The following is a 12067-nucleotide window of genomic DNA, read 5'->3' as shown; positions in this document are numbered from 1 at the left end:
CCAACTGGCCAACTCGCGGGCCACAACCCACTTTACCATCCCTACTTGCTGTTTAGTGGGCACGCAATCTTATTGAAAGAAAACATAAAATATATTAATGACCAAGCATTTAATTAAGCTTTAAGTTACGCATGTACAGTTAAAAAAAAAAAAAGAAGAAGAAGAAGAAAGAAAGTTGGCTTGTATCGGTGCAACATCAATCTCCATTATTCATTTTCATCATATTATTCAAATTTGGCAACTTAATTATGACAAGGAGTTCTAACCTATCTCTAAAATAGTTTTTTCTCAAAGGAACTTCTCATTCAATTCAAAGATTAGATTTGGACTTTCTTAAAGCTAAAAGCTTGGATCGTTTGAAATCGTCCACTAGTTTAAGGATTAATTTGTCAAACTTGACTAGAGTATATATTATTATTTGATAGAGTCAACCTCAATTGTATAATTATCGAGTTGAAAAACGACCACGTATACATTGTTTCAAATATATTCATCAACTTAAAGTTGAATTCGTTTCAAATGATTTAAAGTGGTGCATTCTGGCTTTTGATCTTTGTTATATATATATATATATATATATATGAGGAGCATATCAAGTGAGATGAAATTTATTATAAGAGATGAGAGAGTTAAAATATAACTCTTAGATTAATTTTTTCTAACTTATATGTTGAAATTTGGGGATTCGTAAAATTTATCTAAGGGTTATATTTTAACCCTCTCATCTCTTATAATAATTTTTCTCTCACTTATACGCTCTCTATATATATATAGAGAGATTTATTTATTTCTAGAGTAAGACTACTTAAACTTACTCCATTTAATAACTCATATTTTATATTAAATTTCAACAATCAAATGGTTAAAATTAAAGTTCTTAATGTATAAATCAAGTCTGCAAATTTTTACAAAATTTAAAAATCATTTAATACTTTGTTTCATTAAATCAACGTATAAAATGATTTTATGATTATTCGTCAACTTAAATTAATGAAATCAAATATCAAATGATTTTCAAAATTTTTAAAAATTTGCATACTTAATTTATGATTAATAACTTTTAATTTAACGGTTGGATCATTAAAATTCGATATAAAACATAAGTTATTGGATGAAGTAAGTTTATATAGACTTGTTCTAGTCTATCTAGACTTACTGCATTCAATAACACTTATTGTACATCAAATTTCAACGATATAACAGTTGAATTAAAATTTTTTAATGTATAGATCAAGTCTAAATTTTTTTTTTAAAATTTGAAAATCATTTGATACTTCTTTTCATTAATTTTAAATTGACGAATAATCATAAAATTATTTTATACATTGATTTGAATTAATAACACAAATTATAAATGATTTTTAAATTTTTTTAAATTTATAAACTTGACTTATGTATTAAAAATTTTAGATTCAATTATTAGATCGTCAAAATTTAATGTAAAATATAAATTATTAAATAATATAAATTTAAATAAACTTACTCCTAAAATAAATTTCCTGTCTCCGTATATAACAGTATAATTTGATTTGATTTATAAAAATTAAACAACTGTTCCAAAAAGTATATATTTTAAAAATTATGATATTGGTACGAACACAACTAATTTCCCATTGCCACCAATTATCCTCCATTGCCTTTTACAAAACATCAACGACGTCAACATTGTTTCTGACGGACTTGTTTCTCCAAAAGACCTTTAATTTGTTCGTGTTTGTGTTTATCCTATTTTGCTTCTCTCGCGTTTGTGTTAATTATGTGATAAAATGTAATAGCTTTTATATTTGACCATTTTTTTACACCAGCTTTTATAATTGATAAAATACACAAAATAATTGCAAGTAACATTTAATATTTGTTATAATTGATAAAATACACAAAATAGTTATAAGTAACTATTGATATCATTATAGACGATTATTGATAAATGATAATGGTCAAATATGCATCTATATTTTATTTAGTTTAAGTAATTATATATATATATATTACTTTTAAGTCTTGTTTTTATCACAAAATACTTAGATAAGAAATAATTTTATTTTAGAATTTAATTTTTTAAATATTAGGTATTTGTGATATTTTTATTTGTTGAAATATCATAGGAAGAACACAATTTAGAAAGTTACAAGTCTAAAAAAGAATTATCACCCAAACTATTTCATTAGAACTACCTAGAAATGTGCTCTGAACGAGTAAAGATAGAGAACAATCCTAAAAGCATATACATGGTCACTTAAAGCGAGATACAATGACACTTTGAATGAGATGAATTAGCTTGAAGCTACCACAAATTTGCTTTGAGCAAATGAAGGAAGATAACACCCCTAAACGCACATACATGGTCACTCAGAACAAGTTACATAGGCACTTTGAACGTTTGGATCAAACCCAAAAGCCCATTATAAATTATTATAAATTTAGGATTTTTAGAGGTCTTTATATCAATTTTCCAGTAGTAAAACATTTTTCTTAGCACAATTTTAAAGAGATTAGAAAAAGTTTATGTGAGATCATTATTGTAATCACATCGTTTGAAGGTTCTTTTAGTGTCTTAATCCTTAATCATGAGTGACTAAGTTCTTTATTGTTGAAGATTGAGGTAGCTACTTGAATTGTGTAATTTTCTCCTTGCTTTTCATTTAATAAAGTATGCTTGTTTAAGAGGCTAAGTGTTTCTATCTATCTTTTTTTTTTCTTCTAGCATTTTAATTTCATATTTGATAAAATGAATAATTATTTGTTTAATCATTAAAAGTAAAGTTTTCTGTGGTAATAGTGGGTGTGAAATTACTTGAATGTTTGTGTTTATTCCTTTAAGACAAGAAAATTTGACAAAAGCGTTTATATTTTAAAAAAAGGCTAACTAATGAGTGAGAGATAAAAAAAAATGAGTATTGAGTGTTGTTAAGTCTCAATTTTACCTCTTTTTGGATGAGACTTATTGAACAAATTCCACTCATCCTTTGAACCATTGCAATATAATTGTTCTCTTTTTGGTTCATTTTGTGTGCAGATATAACTAACCCAAATTCATCTAACAATACCTTAATCCACCTCATTTTTTGTGCAGGTATTGAGGAAGAGTGGAAAGTTGAAGACTCTTAGGATTGGAAATCTAAGAAGCTAAGGAGCAGAGAAGAGGTTCTGCGCCGGGCGCAAGGTGATCCGCGCCAGGCGAGCAAAACAGAGTATCTCACCTCTGGGAGCCATTGCGCCGGGCGTAATGTGAATTGCGCCGGGCTTGTCCTAAGGCAGAGAGTATCTGGAAGGCCCCGCGCCGGGCGCGAAGACTTATGCGCCGGGCGCGAAACCCTAATCTGACTCCCCAAGCTCGTATTTGAAGCCATTTTCGGGGGAGAAACCCCCATTCACACATTGGGCGCGTTTAGCGCACGCCCGGCGCGATATCAGATTTTGAAACCTCGTTGATTTTTACTGATATTAAGCCCGGCGCATCTGTGTTAAGCCCAGCGCACCACATTCCTGACAGCCTATATTTATCTGTTTTCAATCATGTTTCTTTATGTTCTGTTGTATGTTGTATGTTTGTGTGCTTTATGTTGCATTGTTATAGTTCATTTCCGTGTGCATGCATTTTGTGCTTAATTTTGGTCTAAGGATATTCTCCATTGTGTTATAGTTGCTTGGTCATCACTATGTATACATTTTTGTGCTCACCATTCTTTTTCATGCTTATACTCCGCGACCACTCTTGGTTTCTAGGACTTTCAGGCATATACTGGTTGGCCTGGGGACCAGGCTCCTAAGTTTGGGGGAGTGGAGCTGCTGATGCAGACGGAGCCGTTGATGGTGGAGCAGCCCCTAAAGATGATGATGACCAGACCCCATAGATGGAAGCAGATGGAGCTCACCTTAGTTTGCCTTTGTTTCTTGCAATTTATTTTTCTGTCTTTTATTTTCAGTATTTTAACTATTTTTATATCTATCTCTTTTGGTGATTACTCTGTTGGTTCTTTTTGTGAATAGTCTGCCTTAGCATGGTTTTTAATCTTGTTGATACTTGTTTTGCTTGTGGTCGATTCTGGATTATAGTTTGCTTGATGTTTATGGTGTGTGTACCTTAGACATTTTCAAGTCACATTAGATCTTTAGTTCATGACTAGTTGCATACGGGTTTCAATGTTGATCATAGAACTGAGCTGAGTTTGATAGTTTGTGGATGCATAGCCGGGTGAGGTTTGAGCCTAAATACCTATGAGTGAACTACGCTTAGGTTGCATGATAGACTTTGCTTGAGTTTCCCTGGTGGTGTGCTTATGTTGTGCACTTATATGATCAAGGCATTCACATTTCCATCTTTTGTTAACCATCTAAGCCAAAAAGCCATCTCCACTCTTCACTTGACCCATACCTTTCTAAGCCTAAACACCACACCTTCCACTTGTCCCAAACCATGAAAAATTAACCATAACCCTTGCTTTGGTTAAGAGAGCAAACTGATGACATCAAATAAGTTTGGGGGAGTTGAAGAATGGGAAATTTTGGGAAGAAGAAAGTATGTGGTCAGCCATTACAAAACAAAAAAAAAAAAAAAGAAAAAAAAAAAGAGAAAAACAAAGCAAAACAAAAACAAAAATATTAAGATGCAAAAATGTAAATATGCATCTCATAAAGGCTAATGGCTTGGATCCGGTTAGGGGCATGTGCTTAATTGTTGTAATGGGGTATGGAGAGGGACATCATTGTAAAATCTTATTTGCTCTCTCTTAAGCTATAGCACCTTCAATCTTTGAAAAACCATAAAACTGCTACCGCTTGACCCTGCTTGACCCAGATTGCCCTAATAAAGACCTTGTGATAAGTGTCTGCATTTGTTTTACCACTGGTTTCATTTGGAAACGAAGAGCAAAGTTGAATTATGTGGCGTGAGTAGTAGACTAGAGAGAAACACTCACCCTGATACACTAGTGTGCATAGAGAGAAACAATTTCCTAGTGAGGATGCATACACAGATAGTCATTACTCTTCTCAGCTCTTTGATCTCTTTTGAAACCTTTGTTTGCACCTTGTCATGTTCTATTGCAATAATTGTGATTGGAAATTCATCTGAGGTTCATGCTTGCGAAAAGAAGATACAAGTGAACTAGGATGTAGAAATTGACTCACTTGCATTGCTTGTTATCTGCTAGATTAATTACCTTTTCCTTGAGGACAAGCAAGGTTCTAAGTTTGGGGGAGTTGTTAAGTCTCAATTTTACCTCTTTTTGGATGAGACTTATTGAACAAATTCCACTCATCCTTTGAACCATTGCAATATAATTGTTCTCTTTTTGGTTCATTTTGTGTGCAGATATAACTAACCCAAATTCATCTAACAATACCTTAATCCACCTCATTTTTTGTGCAGGTATTGAGGAAGAGTGGAAAGTTGAAGACTCTTAGGATTGGAAATCTAAGAAGCTAAGGAGCAGAGAAGAGGTTCTGCGCCGGGCGCAAGGTGATCCGCGCCAGGCGAGCAAAACAGAGTATCTCACCTCTGGGAGCCATTGCGCCGGGCGTAATGTGAATTGCGCTGGGCTTGTCCTAAGGCAGAGAGTATCTGGAAGGCCCCGCGCCGGGCGCGAAAACTTATGCGCCGGGCGCGAAACCCTAATCTGACTCCCCAAGCTCGTATTTGAAGCCATTTTCGGGGGAGAAACCCCCATTCACACATTGGGCGCGTTTTGGGAGCTGTGGAAGGGATTCCCGGAGCTTGGAGCCGTTCGTGTGTGGGTCTTTCCTTCGGTTCTTCATTTCTCCCTTCATCTCTATTTTGTATTTACCCTCTTTGTTGAGTGGTTTCACCCATTTTTGTGGGGTTAGATGTAACCAACGAATTCTATTGTAATCCTTACGGTTTTTATGATATATATACATGTTGTTTCATTCATTGTTGTTTATGTTTCTATTCTTAATGCTTGCTTTGGATTTAATCTCATTGCATGATATAGGTTCCATTGGGTATTGGAAAATAACCCTTGAAACTAGCTCTGAAACAAATGCCTAGTGGGAAATGTATCTAGGAATGGAGCTTAGCCCATTAGTAGTCTTAAACCCTAGCCCGTAATGCGGATGTAGATATTGGGTACTCAAGGGATTGATATTCAATATCCGCACCTAGGCTCTTTCTCTAAGGGATTAGGTTTGAGTAAACTCTTGGGTTGACTAAGCAATGAATTCAACAAGAGATTAAAGATACATTAGTGTTACGTTTGGTGAAATCTGACCCCCACAACCTCACAATACCACAATACCATTCCTTACCTTTTCCACTCACAAAACAATATTTATTTACAGCTTTCATTCCAATAGTCACAACTTTGAATTCACTGCACAAACTATGAAATTGGAATTATTCTTTAGTCACGAATAGTCAATAAATGCTTATTTTACCTTCTAATCCCTGTGGATACGATATTTTTACTACTTGAACGGCCGGTATACTTGCCGTGTTTGAGACCGTTGATAGAATTAAACTAAATTTCAATTATAACAAAAGTACTTCAACGGAAATCTCAACAAGTGTCCGCGTTCTATTCTGTTTAATTAATTTTGCTTAAATCTTATAATTGTATGAAGTTATCTGTGTGTTAAGATATAATCAAGGCAATTTTAAATTTTTGCTTAAGCCACTAGTCAAAAAGCCAACCTAAAATTTTTTGTTGTTTTTAACACTTGTTATCCCCTTGAGCCAAACATTGAATTTCCTTTTTTAAAACTCAAGCCTATCAGGAAAACAAATTTTTAACCTACACCTTTAAAACACACCCATCCTCCTCTCTTCCACTGCCTTCACGTCTTTCATTGTCTAGCACTATTGTTAGCCTATCACTGTTGTTGAGTGTGGATTTAATATATTGATTATGACACACCCATCCTCCTTTCTTCCACTGCCTTCATCTCTTTCAAGGTGACACTGTCATCAACCTCTCATTCTCAAATGACACCTTGGACCTTGTGGTCCACACCAAGACCGCACTTAAGCTCGTTTACTCTAATATTGTCTCTTCTTTTGTGTCAACATCCTCCCCATCATCATTGTGACCTCTTCACTATGCTCGATGGTCCATTCTATTTCGTCTTCCTCAGCTAGCATGACAACCAGTCTTCCCTCGCTTGTAATATCCCTTGTCACCTCCCTTCCCCTACCCATTCTTCGAACCCATTAAAATATCTAACACTAGTTAGCTGTTAATATACTTTTTTGGTGTTAGCTATTTTTTTAGCAAATCTATGTTTTTAATTCCCCTTTGTTTTCTTGTTATTTATTTGATTACAAATTAACATAGCAATTGAAAAATAATATGTTTGGATTGTATTTCTGATGGTGATATGCTTCACCAAAGAATTGATATATTATTGTGTATAAATAGTTAAATTATTTTTTTTGTAGTGAGTATAAATGTTGTAATTAGCACATTCTCAAATCTTAATTATTATTGTAAATTACTATTATCTTGATGAAAAATATTGTATATTGGAGTGTTTTTTTTGGTTATTGATGAGTGCATGAAATATGTGATTTTATTGGACATTTAGCGCTCTTTATAACATTATTGGTTACATTTAAGTACAATTCTCCTATAATTTTATTAGTAACAAAGGAAAATGTTAAAATGTGTTTGATGAATTTTTAATTAATTTTTTTTCCTTTTGTGTAGCAAAAATAACAAAGTCAAAGATCTAGCGCTATGATACTCACTCATGGTTGTAGTTGAGAAGAATGGAGAAGGAATGAACAAGTTAGAGAATCAACACTATAATGTTGGTCTACAACTATAGCAGTGAGAATCTAAAGGCCAAGAACATGGGATCTCAATGTTGTAATGCTTAATTAACACCCAAGTTATGGGAGCTTTTTTCACTCTAAAGGACTTCTCACTACTATAGTGGTGATCCATAGATGTAGTGATGGAGTTAAAATTTCTAGCTTTTCCTTATTAAAGATCATATAAATAACAAACAAAGGGGGAGAAAATTAGGATGAAAAACATAAGATAAAGAGAAAAATTCTAAGAGAAAGAAAGGAGCTTTGAAGGAGGTTTTGGAAGGTTGATATCCATTGGGAACAATGGTGTTAGCTTCTCCATTTTCTTCTTCTTTCTTCTTGTATTCTTCATCTTTGTATCAGCTAGAGTCCTCATCATGAGCTTGGAATATTGAGTTTGAATGTAACTACAAACATTTGTGTAATCTTTTGAATCTCTCTCTCTCTCTCACACACACATATACACACACACACACACGTATATATATATATATATATATATATATATATATATATATATATATATATATATATATATGTATGTATATATATATATTCAATTTATAATATTGGTATTGTGATTCTGATCTTAATTTTAACACTACAAGAAAAACGTAAATTTCTGATGGACATAATTCGTCAATATAAAGGAATATCCGTCAAAAAAAGGGCGTTGGAAAAAAATTCGTCAAAAATAATTTAATTCGTCAAAAATTTCTGACGAATATATCTGTCATAAATTGTTTGAAAATCTTTATGTGATTCCGAAGGATAAATTCGTCGAAATTTTTTTATTTAATTTTAATAAATTTATTAATGTAACACTCCTCATATTTGACCTTTCAAGGGTTTTATTTCACGACTCTTCACTTTTTAACATGTTTTGTCTTTACTTGCACAATTTTTAGGAAACTTCCCAAAAAGTTACCTATCCCTATATTACTCCATTTTAAAAGTAGATGTATGTTGTTAGTATAGGTAGTATAAATTAATTCATTTAAGTCATCATCAACTATACAATTTCATACTTGTACTATCTCTGGATCCTTCTCATTCTGGTGTATCCGGACCGTTATAAAAATATAATAATATATATAATAATTATATTACTAATAATTATATTACTAATAATAATAATTATATTATATTTAATTAATCTTTATTTATATATATACTTACTTTTATAACAATCTACTTATTTCTATTTAAAATTAATAATATAATACAATTTAAATTATTTATTATAAATTTAAAAGTTTAAATAATAATTTATATATTTTAAAATATTAATTTTATAATTTATAATGGTAATATAATTTATAAAATTATAAATATTTATTGATTACATACTTATAAATTAAATTTGAATATTTTAAATAAATTATTAATTAACTTAATATATTTATTTATCTTAAATCTAAGATATAAAATTTAAAAAATGTATTTATCCTTGTTTTACTTTCTAATTATAAAAAATTAATAAAATACTAATTTAAAATCTTATCTAATTATATCATAATATTTTTATATCAAGTTTTAAAATCAAATATTAATTATACAAAATTATCAAGATGATATAGTAAATTGTCAATAAGATTCTAGTTAAATAATTTAAAATAATTAATTTTTCAACTATATTGTTAGCAAATAATTTATTCCAAAGCTAATTAATTTTTTTCTATATTAATTATTAGTAAAATTTAATAACTTTTAATTTAACAATTGGATCGATGAAATTCAACATACACCATAAGTTATTGAACGAAGTAACTTTACCAAGAGTTACTTTGTGAGTTATTTGATCACTCCTCCTCCTCCTCCTCTCTCTCTCTCTCTCTATATATATATATATATAGACATTTAAAATTTTATTGATCTTTTTTAATATATGATAGTCAATTTTTGTCAAAAATTATTACATTTTCAATAAATATAAAATTTTCAGAAATATTTCATTAATAATATAAATTTTCCTATGAATTTTTTTCCCATTGGAAATATAAATTTTTTGATAGATTCATATCCGTAAGAAATATAAATTTTTTGACATATTTGTATCCGTTTCGGAAATTATTCGTTAATAATATAACTTTTCCTACTAAATTTTTTTCCATCGCAGTAAAATTTGTCGGAAATATAAATGTTTCAATGGATTTGTATCCGTCGAAAATTATTCGTCGATAATTTACATTTTTCTTGTAGTGTTAAGTCGATTTGATAACTCATTATTTAACCTATAGTTTTGAATCTTGTTGGAAAATATTTTCTAAACTTGGTTTGGATCATTTCACTTAACAATGACTTGTGCTTGGAATAGACTTGGATTTGTTAGCCATTTTCATCTTTATTCTTAATGCAAGGATTTAATCTTTATCATTGATAAATCATGTTTCAAGGTTTAACCCTTAGATATATTCAAGCTTGAGGAATCAGTTTGAGTGACTATATGAATGTGGAAATACAAAAACTTGAATTCATATAGAAGATTCATTGGAAAACATAAGTGTTGTGAAAGTACATTTAACTCCAATCTCTCTCTTGCTTAGAAATCACTTCTTGAATCAATATTTTGTTAAACATCTCATTTGCAACTTATCATATTTGCATGATTTGCTCAATATAATTACGTATGGTTATTTATACAAATTGAACTAGGAAAAAAATTACATAATATCTCTAAACCCCAATATCTTAAATTACTACAAAAAGTTTGGTCCATTTTCTAATTGTGAAAATCCTTCACCAGTTATGAATGCATAGATTAATGAACTATTTGTAATTAGGACATTCCCAAATTTGTGATGATGATAATTTGATATATGTTTTTAAGATTTGCATGATTTGTTAAAAATAATGTTAAAGATCATATAAACAACATCTATTTAAAAAACATGTATATATAAATTATAATCTAATGTGTCGTCCTTTATCTCATATTTCTGATCATCTATATGTAATTAGTACATTATTCTTCACACAATATACTCACAGAAACTAAAATTAAGGAATCAAATAAAATATCATTATAATTATATTAAAACTTTTGTAACGCGCATCTTTATGATTAGTGTTAATTATTAGCATTCACCTTATGAATTAAACATTGGATACAGGAAAATTAAGGATTGTTTTATTTTACAAAGTATTTTTTAGTTTTAATTTTAAAATTAAGAAAATAGTTTAATTTCTCAATATTTAATTTTAGAAAATGAAAAAAATATTTAAAAACGTATTTGGTTTAACTATAAAATATTTTTTTAATAAACTTTTTAAAATAATGTATTTTCTTAATAGTTGACTTAAAAAATAATTAAAAATAATAGAAGAATATCAAAATGAAAACAACTATAGATGGTTGTATTCCATATTCATATTATAATTATAATATTTATGATTATGATTGAAATATATATATATATATATATATATATATATATATATATTAATATTAAAAATTGCATATCTTTTAATTAACTTTATATTCTTTTAGTTTTAGAATCGGACGAAGTAAATATTTTAGATTTATTTTTTTTAACCTTTTTTTATCAGATTTGACCTACTCAAGAAATTAATTTTACATCACATTGGAATAAGCTAAAATTGGAAAAGGAAATATCTGTGGAACATGTTTCAAATTGAAGAAAAAAGAGAGAAACTGGTGTCTCATGTGCTACATCTATTAATGGTAAAAAAAAGAAGGAGAAAATAACATTACAAACCAAAAATAAAATCTATGCAAATAACTTGCATGATATAAATTAAAAAGTTACAAAAAAAATAGGGCAAGAACAACAAGAACACCCAAATCACAAGTAAAATTGTTCTACTATAAAAACGAAACATATTTTGAAAAGAAAAGAACAAGTAAATATTAATAAAATAATATCACATGCTACCGTGTTTTCTTTTTTCGTTCAAAAATTGAAAACAACTTTATTCTAAGTTTAGATTTTAGTTGATTATTAAAAGAAATATTTTCTAAAATGTAATCATACATATTTTCGTTATTTTTTCCTTCTAATTTTTATAAAAATGAAAAAAAGAATGCTTACAGCAAACAAGGTCTTATAATTTTTGCATAAGACTTCCCTTCGTTCTTACTATATTGGCTAGAAAACAAATTTTCAAATCGTATTGCAAAAGGTTACATCATCAACCATATCACAATGTGAAACAAAATATTTCTTCTCCAACTATCTTGACCCCTTCTAATCGTCTCTTATCACCTATTCATAAACGTTATTGAACACACTTATATATTGCATCTTATGTTTATTAGGGTGTTAATTTTCTCTA

Source organism: Cajanus cajan, chromosome 9, assembly GCF_000230855.2.
Source record: "Cajanus cajan strain Asha chromosome 9, NIPB_CcT2T_4, whole genome shotgun sequence".
NCBI lineage: Eukaryota > Viridiplantae > Streptophyta > Magnoliopsida > Fabales > Fabaceae > Cajanus > Cajanus cajan.
This window is presented reverse-complemented; position numbering follows the sequence as displayed.